Source organism: Rhinolophus sinicus, linkage group LG01, assembly GCF_036562045.2.
Source record: "Rhinolophus sinicus isolate RSC01 linkage group LG01, ASM3656204v1, whole genome shotgun sequence".
NCBI lineage: Eukaryota > Metazoa > Chordata > Mammalia > Chiroptera > Rhinolophidae > Rhinolophus > Rhinolophus sinicus.
Genome location: NC_133751.1, coordinates 94,651,639 through 94,673,896, shown reverse-complemented (window position 1 = coordinate 94,673,896; position 22,258 = coordinate 94,651,639). Strand labels below are relative to the sequence as shown.

The following is a 22,258-nucleotide window of genomic DNA, read 5'->3' as shown; positions in this document are numbered from 1 at the left end:
ATTCACTAAGAAATACTCTAATAGTTGTATTTAATCACCAATTAACCTGCAGAAGCACCTCTGTGTTATCATGTATCAGTTAACCTACACTATGATCAGATATTTAGGAAAATGAAGAGAGGAAGTTTCCAGGATTTCTTTGTTCATTCTTGTATTTGGTTTGATGTTGGTGCCCTGAGCTAAAGGTAGAGGTCAAAAGATAAGAACTCAGGTTCAGAGAGAATAAAACCTCTAGTTTTATAAATTATTACTGAGCACATGTCATCTGATTTTGCAATTCTATTGTAATTTTTCTATGCTATATCTTTATACAAATTATTGAGAACAACTTCTGGTACAACTTCTAAGAGAGTCCAGAAAAGAACCTTTCTAGGATATAATAACAAAATGTATGTCTACACACACAAAAATAAAGTCCTTTATTGAAAAAATGACAATTACATTTCATTGTCATTGAAATGAATAAGGAAAAAAACAGAAAACAGCTCATTTGATTCTGACTTATCCAACATGTTCTCATGTTGATGGGATTATCCAGTGTCTTTATCACATAGCCTAAAAAAAAAAAAAAAAAGAACAAACTGACGATAAATTATCAGTAAAATATGCCATTTTTCTAAAGCCTAACTGTTAGTGACATAAGCATATTTCATGCATCATTTTAAAGGTATGAGCCTATATTTTGCTAAATTCTATCAACATACTTTTAAATTACCAATAGTATATCTTAATCCTACTGGGAAAAACTTTTTCGTATGGTTATTACTAGTGTATGTTTGATGATTATTTTTCAAAATCTTATTAAATGGAACTGGGATCTCCGTTGCTTAAAATAAAGACTCTTAATCTAATATAAATACCTGTTTTCAGATCGCCCTTCCTGGCTATTAAACGGCTTGTGCTTTCTAGTAAACTTCTCTGACTCCCCTGGGGTATTAAAGATTTTCCTTGTCTTGTTATTTACAGAAAGGAGTTTTTCCCTCATCCTAATGTATGTGGGCATAAAAAATTAGTACTCCTAATGGAAATGTCTTTAATGACTAGGAGTGGCAGCATTAAAGGGGAAGCAGAAAGAATGGAGTCTATATTTTAGAAGAAAGATCACATTTTTTTTATTAGTCTTTATTAACAAGGTTCATAACAACAACAAAAATATACTTGTAATGGTTTCTTCTCTAGGCTAGGAAGGACTTCCTTTTTAGCACACTGAAATTATATTTTAATCTTAAAAATAATTTTGTTAATTGATTTTGATTTAATCACCTTTCCCTGTAAGTACCAACTGTTGAGTGCTGTGTGTTATCAAAGTTAAAAAATGAATGATGACTATTGTTGTGACATGATTATATCAACTTAAAAACATTTACTATTTAGCAAATTGTTGCCTAGTAGAACATCTGTTATTAATCACCAAAATATCCATGGGACTAAGTATAGTCTACTATTTTTATTATCAGCAATAATTCAGTTTATCACCATTTAATATTTGCTGTATTTTATTTTCATTATTATTTTATTAACAAGTCTCTTATCACTTGCTGACAGAAGGGTTTCTTCAAGTTGACATTTTTTAAAACTGATTTTCTTGGTCAGTTGCCAGCGTTTTGCAAAATATTTTAAATAAATATGATAGCAGTTTTAGTATGAATAATGAAGCTAATGGACAGAAGAAGATGCAAATAAATTGCTGAATAATATTCTTTTACCTACTTACTGGACTCCCAAACATGCTGGCTAATATTTCCATAGTCTTCTCTTAATATATGTCTTTTTACATTTGTAAAAGACATTTATTCTGCATTTCACATTTAGTAACACCTCCAAAAATTTAACTATGCATCAAAAAGAGGGTTTCTAAAATAAATTATTATAATTTCCACTGGGCTTACAAATCACAGGTGTGAAAATGTAGTACAAGTATTACATATGTATTGTTAAAATGTACCAAAGGATTCTATCTTTTGAGAAGCTTTGGTACATTTCATGGTCACATATATATCTGACTTTAAAGTTGAGACTAATTTTTAAAAATGGTCACTTTTGTTTACTGTTTGTTTATTTAAGTTTCTGAACCGTTACATTCATTCTAGTCTATAATTTCTAACAACATAGTAAAAGGTTACTACACCTATAGGCTGTTTGGATCTGAAAGTAATTTTATTTCTCTACTAGATCATTTAAACTAATTCCTTTAAATCACCCCAGCCTATTTTAGATCATTTGTTCCATTTACCACTAATAAACTCATTAGCCTAAAGAGTTAATTGTTTCAAATGTTTTTATGTGATGATAGCAACCCAAAAAATCATTTAGTCATTGTTCTCTCCAAAATTCAGTTATTACCAATAAGGTACACACTCTACCTTTAATTATGCTGCCCACAGAGGTTTACAATAGCTTCAATTCTGAAAAAAACATTTCTTAGAAGCAATTCACCTCAAACTATTAAACTAAGAAATTAATGAGCCTGTCTACTGCAGCTGTTTCTGACAGATTACTTGAATAAGATAAAGTTTTGTGTAAAGCACATTCTTTTTCTTTTGTCCTTGGTTTGCAATCTATCATGAAGTTTGATGACCTTCCTGGAACTCATCATTCTGATCAAACTTTCCCACTTCTGCTGCTTCCTGTGTTTTGAATATAGGTTGTTGTTGTTGTTGTTGTTGTTATGTGTAATGAAGAATAGTGTCTTAAAGAGTCATATGACAACACTAAAGAGTATACATATTAGTAAAAGAAAAATAAACCAGCGTTTTGCTCCTGGCTTTAACCTTATCTTTCTGACACACACTAAGAACATACCTAGTCCTCTTGGCATGACCATCCCCAGAAAAATTTGTTTTAAGAAAAAAATTTGTTGAACTCAATCACACTGAGATATAAATGATGAAGGATTCAAACATTGCTGAGGGACAGGACATTTGTAATGTTTCAAAGAAATACTGCTATAATTGTAAAATAGTATGCTTTGATAAGTAGTGGATTAGTATTGCTTTTCAAAAATAATAATAACTATTAGGGGCTATACTATGTAGTTTGTATTGGTAAACAGGTGGGTAAGATATAGTTCTATGGGTCTTACATACATTACCTCTTTTATTTAATAGCAATTACTTGACGTGGGTAACATTGTTATTCCTATTTTGCATATAGGCATCATTAGGTAAGTCTCCCTGACATTTCTGAAATCACATTGTTCAGGCAATTAGTAAAATATTTTAAATCATCTAATCATATGGGGAGGGGACTTCTTCCATTCCTAGCTCATACTAAATATTCTCCACAGAGAATACATGTGTACTATCACTTTCTTAAAATTTAAAATATAATGACACCTATAAACTCTGAGAAAAACAACAACACTATTTGAAGGAAGTGGAGAACAAGCAAAATAGGCAGAAATGGGATGGTGTTTACTCCTGGAAGAAGGGATAGAATGAGTCTAGCAGATGTGTAATTGATGTCTCAAAGGATATAATAAATAATGGGCAAAATAAAGAAAATTAAGAAATAATGGCAAACATTTCCCAACAGTTGGTGAAAATCAAATTGCTGAAAACTAACATAAAGATACAAACTTGAAGTTAACCAGAGGGGTGGGGGAAAACATTAAAAATAGGGGGCTTATGTCTATGAGTTTTTGTTTGTTTGTTTGATTCTTTTCATATGGTTCTTGGCTTTTTCGGTCTAACTTATTCTGCTTAGCATAATAGTCTCAAGATTTAACCATGTTGTCACAAATGGCAATATTTTGTCTTTTCTTATGGACCAGAGGATAAGGGGGGAAAGGGGAAGTAGGGGAGGGTAAAAAGGGTCAAATATATGGTAACAGAAGGAGACTTGACATTGGGTGGTGAACACACAATGCCATACACAGATGATATATTATAGAATTGTATACTTAAACTTATATAATTTTATTAACCAATGTCACACCATTAAATTTAATTTAAAAAATTAACACACTAAAAAGATCCCACACTGTGACACAATAAAAAAAATAGGGGCACAGAATATTAATTAGTGGAGGCTCTTCATAAGAAATAAAGGAGGGCGTAAGATAGTGGAAAGACATTTAAAAGTGCTGAAAGAAAAATCTGTCAACCTAGAAGTCTATACCTGTTGAAAATAACGTTCAAGAAGAAAAATGAGATACAGGATTTTATAGATAAGCATAAAGTAAGATAATTCATCATCAGAATAACTGCCCTACAGGAAATGTGGTGGGAAATTCTTTAGGCTACAGGGAAATTATACTATATCGAAACCCAGATCTTCAGGAAAAAATGAAAAGCACCAGAAATAGTAAATATGAGGGTAAATATTAAATATACCTTTTTCTTCTTAATTTATTTAAAATATGTATAAGTATGTTTAAAAGTATAAATTTGTATTATGTGGTTTATGTAACAGTAACACATAGGACAACTATAGGAGAAGGGAGGAACAGGTTGAGGTAAATGGGCCTCCATGGCTATGAGTTTCTTAAATTTCACATGAAGTGGTACAAATTTTAGCATTGAGTTAGCTACAAAATGTAAGATACATATTGCAATTACAAGAGCACTTACTAAACATATGCAAAGAGATTTAGCTAAAATCAAATAGTAAATTAAAATGAATTCTAACAAAATGCTGCAATAAACATAAAATATGGCAGTAGATCTTAGAGAAAATAAATACATTTCTTGAGACTTCAATATACCAAAGCTCACACAATATTATTAGAAACCATTGATATCCCTATATGTATTGAAGAAATTAAGTTATCAAAAACATTCTTATAAAGAAAGCTGCAGCTCCAAGTGGATTCACTGGTGAATTCTATCACATTTAAGGAAAATATAATAGAAATCTTCCACAAACTGTTTCAGTAAAGAAAATAGGAAACACTTCCAATTTGTTTAATAAAACAATAATTTTCTTGATAACAAAATCAATCAAAGTCATTACAAGGAAAGAAAACTACAGACCAATGTCAGTTATGAACATGGGTACAAAAGGTATCTACAAAATATCAGCAAAAAATTCAGCAACACATGTTAAATCTGCATAATGACTGAGAGGGGAAACATACAAGGACTTCGAAGTTAGTTTATCATTTAGAAAAGTCAATGTAACTTACCATATTAACTGAATACAAGAAAAAAATCATATAATCATTTCAATGAATGAAGAAAATACAAGGCAAATAGATGATAAATAAGGCAGTGAAGCATTCTTTATTCACAGAGGACTTTTTTCCCCCACAGAATATGTTAAGGTATCTACACAACAAATATTAACACTAATAAGTGAATTTAGCAGTCACCAGACACAAAGTCAGTATGCAAAGTAATTGTATTTATGTATAATAGAAACAAACAGTTGGAAAAATAGAGCTGAACTTTTTTAAAAAAAAATGCATTTATGGTAAAATAAAACAAATTTAAGAACAAATTTAAAATAGAAGTACAATGCCTTTACACTGAATACTGCAAAGTATTGCTGAAACAATTAAAGGACAACTAAATAAAATAATAGATATAATGTTCATGGGTCAGAAGACTCAATAATTTAATATGTCAATTTTCCCCAAGTTAAACTGTAGATTTGATGTAATCTCAGTTCTGATCCCATCAGACTTTTATTGTAGAACTTTATAAGCTGATTTCAAAACTTATCTAGAAATAAAATATCCTAAATATTCTTGTGAAAGAAGAACAAAGTTGAATGCCTTACACTAGCTGACTTTAAGACTTGTTATAAATTTACAGTAGTCAATAAAGTATAGTATATCATAGGTCTAAAGATAAACATAATCAACTGAATGGAAGAGAGCCCAGAAATAAGCCTACACTTCAATTAATTGTCAATGAACTTAATGAATTTTTGACAGAGGGGCCAAAACAATCTAACAGGGAAAGAAAATCAATAAAGGAAAACAAAAACAAAAACTCAAATTCAAACCATACATAGAAATTAATTTAAGATGAATTATATATATATATATATATCTGAGTGTAAAAATGAAAACTATAAAGCTAAATATATGAGTTTGGAAAATTAAGTTCATGAACTTATCCTAGAAAAAGTGCTACATACCTCATTGCTGAATATCGCTATGTCACCTTCCAAGTACTCCCCTGGGGAAGTTATGCACCAATGCCAGTGCCTAGTTCACCCTTCAAGGCAATTTTGGAACTCTTTTTCTGGAATGGCCATCAGAGCTGTCATCGTATTACCCTTGATGTCCTGAATGCCATCAAAATGTCTTTCAATATTTCCTTTATCTTCAGGTAAAGAAAGAAGTCATTGGGGGCCAGATCAGGTGAGTCAGGAGGGTGTTCCAATACAGTTATTTGTTTACTGGCTAAAAACTCCCTTGTAAGACAGACAGTGCCTTGTGAGTTGGTGCATTGTTGTGATGCAAGAGCCATGAATTGTTGGCGAAAAGTTCAGGTCATCTACCTTTTTCATGCAGCCTTTTCAGCACTTCCAAATAGTAAACTTGGTTAACTGTTTGTCCAGTTAGTACAAATTCATAATGAATAATCCCTCTGATATCAAAAAATGTTAGCAACATCGTTGCAACAAGTTCACAAACCTAATTGTTCGACCTCATATACTCGTAAAACATAGGAGAAAAATTTTGTGACTTAGGTGGAGGGTAAGGTTTATTATAGAGAACACAGAAAGAAGTAATTATTTAAAAAAATGATAAACATCAAAATGTAACACTTTTACTCATTAAAATGTTCTTTTAAGAAAAGTGATAAACTATAAACTGGAAGCAAAAATTCACAAGCATATTATCAAAGGATTGGTATGAAGAATTTATAATAAAATCATACAATCAGTAATAAAATATGAAGCAGTATAAATGGACAAAGTATTTGAAAAGACGTTACATAAAGGGAGGTATGTAAATGGCCATAAGCAGGTAAAAAATGCTCAAAATTGTTAGCCATCAGGAAAATGCAAATTAAAACAACAATGGGATACTATTAAAACCACAAAGGGATACACAACCACGGGAAAAATTAAAATTCAAAAAAATGGAAACTTCACATTCTAATAAGGCTGATGAGCATCAAGAATTACAGTAGATTATTTGTGGTATAAAGTGGTACAACTACCTTTGGCAATTTCTTATAAAACTAAACATACATATCTACAATACTTCTGAATCACTGGACTGGGAGGAACAATCAGTGTAACTATTATCTGTCATTGCTGGTTTCAAATCCTTTTTCATTACTGCAGCTGCACAGACCTTCCTCTTCTGAAGTTCATAATGTTCTCCACATTCTTTCACCTCTAAGTCCTGCGGCTACCTTTTACTGCTGTCCAGATGTTCCTTGATGATTTCATAAACACGTTTCTTCCTCAGATTATTTTATGCCTTTCTACTTAGTGCTTTTATTGATGACCTATGTGGCATTCGGGCACTGCAGTTTCTTGACCTCCTCAACTGCAATGACTTACAATTGGCCACCTGCCAATTCTGCTTCTCAGAGCTTGCCTACAGTTAGAACTTGAATTATTTTTCTGTAACTTACAAGTTCTAATTCTCTCCATTTTCTACTTTCCCATCTCCTCCAAGGCTTTTTGACTCTTTGCTCTCATTGCGACCTCTGATCCTTCAGCACTTGTTCATTTTCCTGGTCTTTTTCTTTCTTCACTTATTGGGGCCAAGCACTGGCCTTGAAACTGGAGACCTCCCATAAATGCTTGTTAAATTGAATTGAATCCACTCACCTCCCCAGTTTCGCTGCATATTGTGATCTGTCATCTCATGAACCCCTTTAAGGACCCCTAGAATCACTCATCCCCTTGGTCTATACTGCATTCTTAAACCCTTAATCACACGTACCTGAGGTTTCCTCTGTTCTCTCTTCTACCTTGATGAAAGTTGATATATAAAGTTCATATGTGTGACTGATTACATATAATAATTCCTATCGCTAAGCTCAGAGACCCCTAGCTGTACCTCAACAGTCCTTATATTCATCCAATGTTCTAATCCTATTCTATCCTCTACAGTACATGTCCTAATATTTTTAAATTTCTTCAAGCCTCTTGTCCCCATCTCCTTTCTTCTCTGAGGAAAATAATGACTTTCCTCTTTTTCAGTTTTAATACCTCAATGCTTGATCCCTTTTCAACCTGGCTTCTGTAAGAAAGTTTTATCAATAATAGCCCCACCCCTGCCCACTGTGTTTCGATATTGTTTGCATTAGGTCTTTTCCCTGTTTCTGTAAGGATACTCCCATGTCCTCTCTCAAAAAACAAATACATTTTTTTTTTCCCATGGTACCCCACACAGTGTTATCTCTAATGAATTTTTTTAAAAAAAGCAACACAAGGCTGCACTCACTGCTTCTGTTTCTTCAACAACTGTAAATTCTTAGTCCCCGGACTCTTAACCATTTAAGTCCCAAGACCATTTGTGACCTTTTTTTTTTTTTTACCTAAATCAATGCTTTACCCCCAGTTTTCCTCTGCTTTGAACTGCCAAGTTATGTGATACTCTTACTCTTTATTTCAAAATCTGATTTTTGACATGACTTCTATACTTAAATTTCATTTTATCTTGTATGTTGCTTTTAAGTATCTTCTTTACTGATATATATACATTTTCCCTTTTCTTTCTTCTCAAAGTTCTAGTCCATCTGAACTTTTTTTTTTTTATTTCCTCGTCTTTTCAAAAGCATTAATGGCTTGTCATAGCACTTGGGCTCACTTAGCTCAAATACTTATCCTTAAAAATAAGTGAAGTTCTTTTTTAAACAAGGAACTTATTTAAAATGCAAGAATAAATCAATTCAAAATTTAAAATGAATTATATTGTTCTCTGATGGTTAATTTAATACCACACTCTACGTACACACACACACACACACACACACACACACACACACACACATACACACACACACAAATAGAAATTGAGTAAATTAATACATTGTGCATTGTGCTTGGCCATAAAAACCAAGTAATTTAATCATTGATAATATATATCAATTGATAATATATCCCACATTTGTACTAGTGAGGTCCTTCATTACTGGTACCTGGTTCTAGTTTTTCTGTATCTCCATCTTCTGTTACCTGTTTCCTATATTGGTTCTACTTTGTCCACTTTGGGGACCCATATATTCTAACTCATTTGGAGCTCTCTGTCTGGAATTTCTAGAAATTCAATGCAATAAACAACCTTTTTCTCTGTGCCTCATACAGCCCAGCAACTATGCTTCTAGAATCATAATTTCTGTTTATAATTGCTATTGCACAAGTCCAAGGGATTTCTTCACTGTGGTTTCCCATCTTTCATTTCCAAATTTTCCCTGGCAGTAGAAGCTAAAATGAAAGCTGTCTCCTCTAAGCAAACACTGACTCACTTGTTATTTGTTGATAATATAAGGATTAAATTACAATGTTTACTTTGTAATCAGTGAATCGAACGTGTCCCCATTGGTTCACCACATCAATTCTAAAATCTTCTTCAAAGTTTTCAAAATTCTCCACACACTTGACCAAACTTATGTATCAATTGTATTTTTATTCCAATACACAGTTCTCCTCTCATCACTTCGATCACACTGTCTGACACGGCATGACTATCCCTCAGCACACCTTCTTTAATAGGATTTCCTTCACCTCCACTGCTCTTCTCTCTTCCTCACACCATTATTAATCCTATGTATTATTCATGGCCAAATTTAAGTCCCAATCCATCAAAGAACCATCCTCCAATGATTATACCGTTCTTTCTTCCTTTTCTCTGGTAACGTTTACTCTGCACCACCACTGAGTATATGGTCACAAAAATGATGGTATTTTTTGAAGCACATTGTAAAATTTCTGCTGTGAGGTGCTTTATTAAATAAAACTATTTATTGACAGAAATGAAGTAGACATATTTCAATTGTACATGCACAGCACCTCAAATATATATTCAGAGAGTTTCCTGGGTGCCAGATGCTACCCTAAATTCATTTAATCCTCACGAGCACACTCTGCAGTTGTTGTTATTAAATTCATTTAATAAATGAGAGCTGAGGTTCAGAGAGGTTAAATCTCCAAGGTCAGATAGCCAATCAAAACCAGCTATATTTGATTAGGAAGCCCATAATCTTTCCATTATACCTGGATGATACCTGTGAAGTGATTGTTTTAAATGGAAAGACTGAATTTAACATGATGTCAAGTATTTATATGTAAATATTCTGCCTAACTTTGAGTCTATGTTCTGAAAAGAGTCCTCTTTCTTCTGGTATATTTTGTTGGCAGTCAGTCTTTCTTCTGGCTTGGTCTAACCCTGCCTGAGACTGCCATTTCAACCTGTGAAGCTACATAATTGAAATTCAGTTTTGTATTATTTAGTAAAGAAACCTAAAGATCAAATGATTGATAAGACTGTCAAGAGGTACTGCAAAATGTTTATCTCATAATGACAAGCAACAGAGTAACAAAAGTAGAATATCTTGAAAGTCTACTGATATTATTTAGATGAGATCAATAAATTATTGGTGTTTTAGTAATAATGTCTTTTTAGAGGGGACTTTGCAGTATTTACCTCACAGAAAATGTGAAGAATAGCAAATGGGAATAAGGTTAAAATAAGTCATATTGAAAGTTTCAGTTTTATTTTATGCAAATAAAATATTTTTTTACCCTTAGGGTAGAGAAAAAAAAGAGAGAACTTCACAAGACAAAAAAAATGTCATGTGAACAGAAAAACTGTGTGTGTGTGTGTGGGGGGTAGTATTTATTTTACTGCATCAGCTATAATTATTCCTGAGAGTAATACGTGTATATGGAAGAAAAACCATGTAAAACAGAAAAAGTTTAACCATGGAGTTATTAGGTCAAAAACCTGCAAAAATAACGAGATTATATCAGTATTTTTGAATGACATTTTAATTCCAGAATGTTAGAGGGAAGTACAACAGATAAACAAATAAATTTATTGGAACCTGTATACAAAGAACTTGTTGGACGCTGTATACAACTATGAAACCCCTGCCCTGTTGTTTTCTAAGAAAAAATGATACATCATTATGCAATGCCATCAGAGCTTTTAAAGAGATGAACCCTGTTTCTCTTTCCTGTTAAACGCTTATCTTGTGTTATTAGAACATTAGCTTGAATTTTCTTTTCCTAGTTTTGGTTCAAGTTCTTAAGGGGCCTGTGTGAATGTTGTTTGCTTTGTTTGGAAACATCCCAGATATAAGGGCCTATGGCATTTTGCAACACCTGGTACACTTGCCTCCGGCTCCTGGTACCAAGATGCATCACCAGATCTCCTATTGTGTTTTGTTTCCAATGACTTTCACAGCAATCCAGACATAGGGAGCTGTTTACATCCATCACCTTTAACTATCTTCATCATTCCGTTGGCTGCAGAAGACTTTAAAAATAATAATAATAATAAGAGAGGGCCTCAAGTTTGAAAAAGCAAAGAAACTTAGCTGACATCAAGGGACTTAGAGGCAAATAGGAACTTTCTCTATGAGAATAAGGAAAGAAACATAACAAGATGACAAAAAGACATAGCATTCTGTCAACAATCTTACTTTAGTTCCGCTGAGATCCATTAGCAGCTGTGAAGTGTGAAAATTAGGAGCTAAAGCACAGATGATATTTTAGGGCTGAAAATGAAGTAAGCTTTCACATTTCCTTCTCACATCTCCTTTTATTCCATCAGACATGCTACTCGTACTATTTTTTTAAAAATGATTTCTCAGCAGATTCAAATATTGCCTCCAAAGTCTGATGAGGAATGTCCTGGTTTGGAGTGATAGCATCAGGGGCCTCTTTCCCAAGAGAATCTTTCAAGGGGACAGGGGAGGAAGCAGATGTTTTCCATCAACAACTAATGCTGGAGAGCTACCATTACTCCCTTCGTAACCACATGCTCTAGGCCGTAATCATGTACTCCCTTCTTCTGCTTTCATAGACACAGCAGCATGTCATAATTCAAATCCTGTCTTGTTGACACAGCTTGCTTCAGCTGTTCACATAGCAAATTGTTTGTTCGCTGAAACCGAAGACACGGCAGCTCTTTGTGGAGTGACTAAAAGGAGCTGCAGATTTCTGGATGAGGTTTGCGTCAAGTAGACTGCTGTGTGGGGGTCCAGAAATGTTACACAAATATGTTTACAGTCGTTCAGTCTCAACTGCAATATGGGGTGTTTCTATCGCTGCTATTCATGTAACACATGTTAGCGAAAACATGGCCTGTGCATTGTTTGGCCGGCCTCAAACCATTGCCAAAGCAACTTGATCACATATTGCTCTGCACCAGAAATATAGCCTTTCAAATAAGGGAGCAAACATTAGGAGGCAAAGGCACCAAGGACTATGATGAGGGAGATAAAATCAATCTCTAAGGAAGCACTGTCAATCATAAGATATCATTGGCTCTCCTTCGAGTCAACCGAACACTTCCTGTGTCGCTTATATTTACTTATTACTAGTGACAACTTATTCAGGTTATTTACCACCAATATATTATTTTATTTTAGGTATTTGTCACATAAAGTGAGGTTGGCATTAGCTAGTTCATAGCGACAAGTCTTTGTGGACAGAGATCTGACGTAGAAATACATATGCCTCGCCTCATCCCAGCTTCACACAAATGATGTAACCCCCAAAAATTCACTTTAAGACTCAGTTTCCTTATCTATAAAGGGAAATCTAAAGTATCTCAAAAACTCATTTAAGTTTTTAAATCCCATTTGCTCTAAGTTAATGCTTGGTAATCAAATCTGCGAGTCAGTACAATTGCAACCTAATCATCGTTACAAATGATTACAAATATTTTTCAAAGGTAAAGTCCATATGCTTAATTCTCTCTGCTCTCTGAAGGTTATATGTTCAAAGAGAGTATTTTCCCATGAAAAATGGGCAATAGTGCATAATCAGCTCACTCTTTTTCCCCCCATTACACTGATTATTCAAGGCCAGAACTCTATACATACACTGCTTGTTATTTTTGGTCTAGGGTCTACCTGCCAATGCCTCCTGTGTTCCCCAACCCAACTCCCTTACATCATGCCAGAATCATCTTAAACACAAAAAAGCAAAGAAAGAACAAAAAAACACACACAACTATTTCATCATTTCATTCCCTTGTTCCAGGTATGAAATAAGACTATTGCCTGTGAAATCAAGTCTAAATTATTTGGTCTAACTTTGAAAGCCTTCATATTTCTATGATCAAATTTTATAAATACCCCAGAATTATGCCCCAGAGCCAGTGCAGTTTCTGACTGACTGAGCTGTAACACTTTCATATCTCTGTGGTCCTTTTTCCCTCACATCATTTACACGCCTTGAATTCACTTTCTCTTACATTTCACTTACCTGAGTTCTGCTCATCCTTCAAAGCCCAGATGAAGCTATCTGAGGCTGCTCCTCCCAGGATCTCATAGGGCTCTTACTTGTCTTTGCATTAATAGCCAAAAGTGGCATTTTAGGGTGACAAACATTAGCGTCTCTCCTTCTCACCCAAGTTAACAACCAAATGAGAAAAATGGAGCTTGAAATCCCCTTAGTATAAGAAAAGACTGAATTGGAAGTTGTAGCCTAACTAGAACTAAGGCTGCAGGGAGTTTGACATTCATTATTTCAGTCAAAAGTTGGACAACCACACCTGGCAGATTGCTGCCTCGAGCTCATGCTCCCTGCCTGCAGGCAGATGGGACAAGACAAGATGAGGAGGAATAGGCTGAGCTCCTTGTCCTCAATTCTCCAACCAGACCAGCTTCTCCCCTTTCCCTGGGATCACAGAGAAGCTGTAAATAATCTATGTGAAATTACTTCACAAAGAAACTCGATGCATCTACTTCTTGATCAGTATAAAAGACCACCTCATTAGTGTTTTACACATACAGCAGGTGCTTGAATAATATTCATTCATTCAACATCATTTCAATACAGAGGTGCCATAGGAACTTAACTCTTGTTTGCATCAATTAGCCTATAGTGAAATTGTTTTTGTTATACGTTGTTTCTCTTCAAGTCGCAGAACCCATTGACAATGTTAAGGGGGACTTACTGTATTAAATATGTCTCCCCAATTAGATTCTAAGACTTAAGAGGATGGAAACCATTATCTGTATTTCTTTCTCATTCCTTGCAGTATTAGGCACATAACATTGGTCAAAGATTAATTACTTCCTGAAATTCAGCTGATCTTTAATTATGCTTACAATCAAAATATATGTGATGTATTTGTGTGCATGTTGAACATGAGCAAAAATAAAAATTTGCAGATGGAAAATTCTTGAGATCAAGTATCATGTGCACTTCTAAGATAAGTGCATATTAAATAAAAAAAGGGTCACATGTAAAGAATAGTGTGTGTTAAAGTAAATGGTTTTATTAAGAGATATAACTACTGAAGCTTGTTCTATTTCTGACGGAATGTAAATGAGCACAACAGAGAATAAAAACAAAATCAATCAAAGAAAACATTTTCATATTTTATTGACTGTTAAAAAGGGAAGTCAGAATCTTCATCATCTGCCTTAATGGGATACTATCAGTAACACATTTTATTGATATTATTGCAGTTGGGGGGGTGATCTTTTAAGGACAACATGGCAGACTTTCTTGGTGTCACAAACTTGGAATTAAACTTGAGGAGAGAATAGAAATATTTAGTGTTACACCAAATTAAAACAAATATATGATAAGATGGGTAATGCCACTCTAAAATGATAATCACTGTTAATGCATCTTAAAATAATAAAGCTAGATGTCTTTCAAAGGCTAATTGCTCTTGGCTTTCTTTATAACATCATAAAGTTTATTTTCTAAAATTTCTATTGTAAAATTTTAAAATTTATTCCCTTTCTATTTGCATTTGGCCACATTTTTCCAAAATAATTGTGGATTACCTAATAATGGAGAGACAAACAAGTTCTAAAAAATTATATAAATAATATGGTATATATTATATATTTCACAATTTTATATATTATATATTTATATATAAAGTGTATTCTATATATAAATTTTATTACACACACACAGGTCTGACAATTAAGTTCACGAACTTGTTGCAATGATGTTGCTAACCTTTTTTGATATCAGAGGGGTTATTCATTATGAATTTGTACCATGTGGACAAACAGTTGACTATGTTTACTATTTGGAAGTGCTGAAAAGGCTGTGTGAAAAAGTTAGATGACCTGAATTTTTCGCCAACAATTCACGACAATGCTCCAGCTCACAGGGCACTGTCTGTGAGGGAGTTTCTAAACAGTAAACAAATAACTGTATTGGAACACCCTCCCTATTCACCTGACCTGGCCCCCAGTGACTTCTTTCTTTACCTGACAATAAAGGAAATATGGAAAGGAAGACATTTTGATGACATTCAGGCCATCAAGTATAATACGATTACAGCCCTGATGGCCATTCCAGAAAGAGTTCCAAAATTGCTTTGAAGGGTGAACTAGGTGCTGGCATCAGTGCATAGCTTCCTAAGAGGAATACTTCAAAGGTGACTATAGTGATATTCAGTAATGAGGTATGCAGCACTTTTTCTAGGATGAGTTTATGAACTTAATTGTCCAATCTTCGTATGTGTCTGCTTTTTATGCCAATACCATGTTATTTTGATTACTATGACCTTGTAGTATAATTTGATATCAGGTAGCGTGATATCTCTAGCTTTGTTTTTCTTTTTCAGGATTGCTGTGACTATTCAGGGTCTTTTATGATGCCATATAAATTTTAGGATTATTTTTTTTGGTTCGTAAAAAATGCAAGTGGTATTTTGATATGGATTGTACTGAATCTATAGGTTGCTTTGGGTAGTTGAATATTTTAACTATATTAATTCTTTATGTTCATGAGCATGGCAAATGTTTCCATTCCTTTGTAGCTTCTTTAATTTATCTTCTCAATTTCTTATAATTTTCTAAGTACAAGTCTTTTACATCCTTGATTAAATTTATTCCTAGGTACATTTTTTTTTTTATGAAATTTTAAGTGGGATTATTTTCTTGATTTTTATTTCTGATAATTTGTTATCGGTGTATAAAAATGCAACTAATTTTTGAATATTAATTTTGTATCCTACTAATTTACTAAATTCATTTATCAGTTCTAATAGCTTTCAGGTGGAAACTTTCCTGTTCTCTCTATATAGTATTTTGTCCTCTGTAAATAATGATAGTTTCACTTCTTCCTTTCCCATTTGGATAACTTTTATTTCTTTTTCTTGTCTGATTGTTGTGAATAGGACTTCCAGCACTATGTTGAATAAAAATGGTGACAGTGGGCATCCTTGCTTATTCCTAATCTTAAGGAGAATGCTTTTAGCTTTCCCCCATTGAGAATGATATTAGCTGTGGATTTCTCATATATGGCCTTTATTGTGTTGAGATAGGTTCCCTCTATTCCCACTTTGCTGAGAGTTGTTATCATAAATGGATGCTGGATTTTTGTCAAATGCTTTTTATGCATCTATTGCTATGACCATATAATTTTAATTTTTCATTTTGTTTATGTGGCATATCACATTACTTGAGATGTTGATATTGAGCCAACCTTGCATAACAGGAATGAATCCCACTTCATCATGGTGTATGATGTTTTTAATGTATTGCTGAATTTGGTTTGCAAATAATTTGTTGAGGATTTTTGCATCTATGTTCATCAAGGATATTGGCCTATAATTTTCTTTAGAGGTACCATCTTTGTCTCTTTTTGGAGTCAGAGTGATGGTGGTCTCGTAAAATAAGCTTGGGAGCCTTACCTCCTCTTCAATTTTTGGAATAGTTTGAAAACAATAGATATAAATTCTTTTTTGAATGTTTGGTAAAATTCACCTGTTGAAGCCATCTGGTCCAGGACTTTTGTTTGTTGAGAGCTTGTTGATTACTGATTCAGTTTCATTAGTAGCCATCGGTCATTTCAGATTTTCTGTTTCTTGTTAATTCAGCCTTGGGAGATTATATGCTTTCATTTCTTCCCGATTGTCCAATTTGATGGCATTTAATTGCTCACAGTATTTTCTTAAAATTTTTTGTATTTCTATGGTGTCGGTTGTTCTTTTTCCTCTTTCGTTTCTGATTTTAATTATTTGAGTCCTCTGTCTTTTTTTCTTGATGAGTCAGGCTAAAGGTGTATCGATTTTGTTTATCTTTTCAAAGAAGAAGCTCTTGGTTTCGTTGATCTTTTGTATTGCGTTTTTAGCCTCTATTTTGTTTATTTCTGCTCTGATCTTTATTATTTCCTTCCTTCTACTCACTTTGTGCTTTGTTTGCTGTTCTTTTTCTAGTTTCCTTAGGTGTAAAATTAGATTGCTTATTTGAGATTTTCCTTATTTCTTTTTTTTTTTAATTTTATTTTATTAAATTTATTGGGGTGACAATTGTTAGTAAAATTACATAGATTTCAGGTGTACAATTTTGTATTACATCATCTATAAATCCCATTGTGTGTTCATCACCCAGAGTCAGTTCTCCTTCCATCACCATATATTCGATCCCCCTTACCCGCACTGGTATGAATTTCCCTCATAGGACAGTTTCACTGTGTCCCATACATTTTGGGTCATTATATTTTCATTTTTGTTTGTCGTAAGCTATCTTTTGATTTCTTCCTTGATTTTATTGTTGACCCATTGATTATTTAGTAGCACATGATTTAGTCCCCATGTGTTTGTGTGTTTTTCAGTTATTTTCTTGTAGTTAGTTTTTAGTTTCACACCCTTGTCAGAGAATGCACTTAATATGATTTCAATCTTCTTAAATGCATTCAGACTTGTTTTGTAGCCTAATATGTAGTCTATCTTGGAAAATGTTTCATGTGCACTTGAAAAGAATATATATTCTGCTGCTTTGGGGTGAAATGCTTTATAAATGTTAATTAAATCCATCTCATCTAGTGTGTCATTTAAGGCTGCTGTTTCTTTGTTGATTTTCTGTCTGAAAGATCTGTCCATTGGTGTCAGTGAGATGTTAAAGCCCCCACTGTGATTGTGTTACTGTCGATCTCTGCCTTTATACCTGTCAATATTTGTTTTATATATTTAGGTGCTCCTAATTAGTTGCATAGATGTTTACTAGGGTTATGTCCTTTTGTTGAATTGATTCCTTTATCATTACGTAATGTCCTTTTTTGTCTCTTATTATAGTCTTTGTTCAAATTCTATTTTGTCTAACATATTATTGCTACCCCAGATTTTTTGTCATTTACATTCACGTGAAATATCTTTTTCCATCCCTTTACATTCAGTCTATGTGTATCTTTCTATCTGAGGTGGGTCTCTTGTAGACAGCATACGCATGGATCCATTCAGCTACCTTATATCTTTTTATTGGAGCATTTAATCCATTTATATTTAAAGTGATCATTGATAGGTACATAGCTATTGCCATTTTATTATTCATTTTTTTTAATCTTCTTTTGTTTGTTTTCTCCTTTCTTCTGCTTAAAGAAATTCTTTTAACATTTCTTGTAATACTGGCTTGATAGTAATGAATTCCTTTAGATTTTTCCTTGTGTGGGAAGCTCTGTATCTCTCTTTCAATTTTCAATGATAGCCTTGTTGGGTAGAGTAATCTTTGTTGTAGGTCGTTGCTTTTCATCACTTTGAATATTTCCTGCCACTACCTTCTGGCCTGCAAAGTTTCCGTTGAGAAATCAGTTGACCCTCCTATGGGAGCTCCCTTGTAAGTAACTAGTTATCTTTGTCTCACTGCTTTTCAGATTCACTCTGTCTTTAAACTTTGCTGTTTTAATTATAATGTGTTTAGGTTAGGCCTGTTTGGTTCATCTTGTTTGTGACTCTCTGTGCTTCCTGGGCTTCTATGTCTATTTCCTTCACCAGATTAGTGAAATTTCAGTCATTATTTCTTCAAATAAGTTATTGATCCGTTGTTCCTCTCTTCTCCTTTTTGTACTGCTATGATGTGAATGTTGTTATGGTTGATGTTCTCCCAAAAGTCCCTTAAACTATATTTGTTTGTTTTTATTTTTATTTCCTTCCTTGTTATTCTGATTGGGTGTTTTTTGCTACCTTGTCTTCTATCGCTGATTTGATCCTCTGCTACATCTAATCTGCTGTTGATTCCTTTAGTGTATTCTTTATTTCTGACTGGTTATTTTATATGGTTTCTATGCTCTTCTTTTTGTTTACTATCTCTTTGTTGAAGTTTTCACTAAGTTTCTTAAGCATTCTTATAACCAGTGTATTAAGTATTGTCTCTGGTAGGTTTCTTGCCTCCATTTCATTTAGTTATTTTTCTGGAGGTTTCTCCTGTTCTTTTATTTGAGACTTATTTCTTTGTTTCCTTATTTAGGCTGCCTGTCTGTGTTTCCTGCTATGTATTAGGTAGGGCTGCTATGCCTCTCATTCTTTCCTGGGAGGCCTTATGTAGTATGTGTCCTGTGTGGTCCTGTGGCACAGTCTCCCTGATCACCTATGTGCCCCCACAATTTTAATAAAATTTATGCAAAAATTGAATTTATTTTAAGATATTGTTCACATTATCTTTTCCCCCTATTAATATTTACCTGGTTTTCATCAAAATATGGACATGATTGTGGTATCCATTTTTTTCTGAGCATGAGATAAATACCTGTTTAAAAAGTCTTCATTCAGGTTGACTTGCATGGGATTTTATTTACACGGGCTCATTTCATTTTCTTTGCTTAGCCAGGCAAGTCTTTAATTTCAATTGGAATATTGGCCACTCAGGATCACGTTATGTTTCGATGTCATTTGTATCAATTCTTTTGGCTAAAGAATTGTTTACACTAAATTAACTGGAAAGCAGTGAAATTTTCAACAATGTCGACCCTGAAAGAGTTAATTTTCAAGTCTGAACTATTCCCATAGTTCTCACTATAATAATTGCTGCTGATTAGTTTTATGTTGTAATGAAGCAATAATGATCAAAACACAGGGCTTTTCTTAGGGATTCATGACTGGCTGGTTTTGCCTTGAGCCATTCACCCCAGCCATTAATTCCCCTGGAAATGCATTGTGCTGAGGTTATTATTGTTAATAACAGCTGTATGAAAACATTTGCACACACTCTGGATTAAAACTGTTGCATATTTTCTCACTATACAAGTTTTGAAATTGAAAAACCTAAAAGTGAAGAAATTTGGCCAAGAGAGAAAAATAACATTGTTCAGTGGAGAATATGATCTATATTTCACACATATGTAATATGATATCATATGTGTATATATGTATATATGCAACACACACATATCTATCTAAATGTTTTATGTGAACACATGAGCAAGCATTATCTTTATTTTTTTAACCCTTGAACTATATTAACATGATTAACTTGTGAATATATTACATACAAGTTGATGATTTAAAAGACTGTTATTTCTAACTATAGCTACATTCTTAATTATAAAAAATAAATACTGAGTAAATTTATTTTATTTCACCTACAGGACAAACGAACGTGAATAAAATTTTCTTTAAAAATTCTCTATTCAGTAACCAATCAAACATCCACTTTTATTCTCTCCCAGTTATAACTCTTTAAAATAATGACCCAGGTGGCACTATAATTATCACTCAAAATGTTTGTCATTTTTTTTTAAATATCCTGTATAGACATCACTAAAATTCTCCCCAAAAAGAGTAGCCACAATATGAAATATAAGATTGTTTGAGGAAAATTAAATAGCAAAACAACCTAAACTCTTTCTTGAAGCTCAAGGGCCATTCCTAATGAAAATACTATAACTGGAAGATCACTTTAGTTGAGCTTCCCTAAAGGGCAACCAGGTGCCCTCATAAAGAGTTGAGAGACAAGGAGACAAAACGTGATCAAATTGGAGTTTAGTAAACTCAAGAAATTCTGTCTTCTTTACTCCTTTGTAAATAAAGTTGTTTCTGTGATATACCTCCTCCAATCACTGGTGAAGTTTAACTTACTGAGAAAGATAATTTTTAATTTTCATTAAAGTTTTAACTTTGTAGTTTTAAGACTATTATAGGTAATTGCTATTTAGTTTTTGCCTTTAATATTCTCCTATATTTAAAACTTAAATAGTGAGGAATATAACCAAAAGGAAAAGAGATATGGCTAATAGAGGATATCAGATACTTTTCCTATAAAATTCACTCTATCCAATGGAATTGTAAAAGAGGTAACATAGCTTAAAATGTCAGGTACCACACAAATGTACAATGAAAAAATTAACAAGCAAAAAACAACTTAGATAAAATGTTTTTAATCCTAAAGATAGTAGAAAACTGGTGATTCAATCTGTATTTCTCTAATAGGTGCAAATCAATGAAATGTGAATTAGTGGGAAGATCTATCCTCATTTTACAGATGAAAAAGCATGGCTCAAGTAACTAATTTAACAGAAGTAAATCACTTACAGAACAGCAGAACTAGGATTTAAATTACTCACAAGGCATTTTTTTCCCTTTGTTCCACTTGGTTTTATCACAGAGAAACATTCACTAGTGTGCCTTTTTAAAACACTGTTTATAGATACACAGATGACAATAACAAAACTATATTCGGTAGATAGTGTGATGGTTAATCTTATATGTCAATTTAGCTGGGCCATGGTACCCAGATATTTCATAAAAAATTATTCTGGATATTTCTGTAAAGGTGGTTTTCGGGTGAGATTAACTTTTATATCCGTAGACAATGAGTAAAACAGATTACCCTCCATAATGTGAGCTGGCCTTATCCAATCAGGAGAATGCATGAATAGAACAAAGAATGGCTTCCCTTGATCAAAAAGGAATTCTGCCAGCAGACTATCTTTGGATTCTTATCGTAGCTCTTTCCCAAGTCTTCATCCTGCTGGTCTACCCTGCAGATTTTGGGTTTACCAAATATCCATAATCTTATGAGCCAATTTCTTAAAATTAATCTCTCTCTTAAAACACACACACACACACACACACACACCCTTTCTGTTCTGTTTCTCTGGAGAATTTCAACTAATGCGGATGGGGGCGGAAAAGAAATAGAAAATGGTGTTAAGGACCAAACGCATGTGGAAAGAAGTGCACATATGAAGGACATAGTACTTGTATGAGTCTGAGAATACCTTTGCATGGGGTTTCAAAGGGACCCCTACCCCTACCTCCAGAAACAAATAACCAAACAAAAGAACACAACCAAAACCTCTGGGTAAACGGTGGAGTTGATATGACGATCTCGTGATATTTTACTGACGCTTTCTTGTACATTGATATGCTAGCTCTATATTTGATATAACCAAAATTTGCTTTCCCTTTAAAAAAATC

The 22,258-nt window shown here is 33.5% G+C and overlaps 1 long non-coding RNA gene across 1 annotated transcript; it reads right to left on the bottom strand.

Moving 5' to 3' along the window:
• Positions 1 to 394: 394 nt before the first annotated feature.
• LOC141573173 (uncharacterized) lies at positions 395 to 6,219 on the bottom strand. The gene is made up of 2 exons (XR_012498833.1): positions 6,085 to 6,219; positions 395 to 555 (listed from the first exon to the last, which is right to left on the bottom strand). It is a non-coding gene; the product is annotated as an uncharacterized LOC141573173 (long non-coding RNA).
• Between the last annotated feature and the right edge of the window lie 16,039 nt (positions 6,220 to 22,258).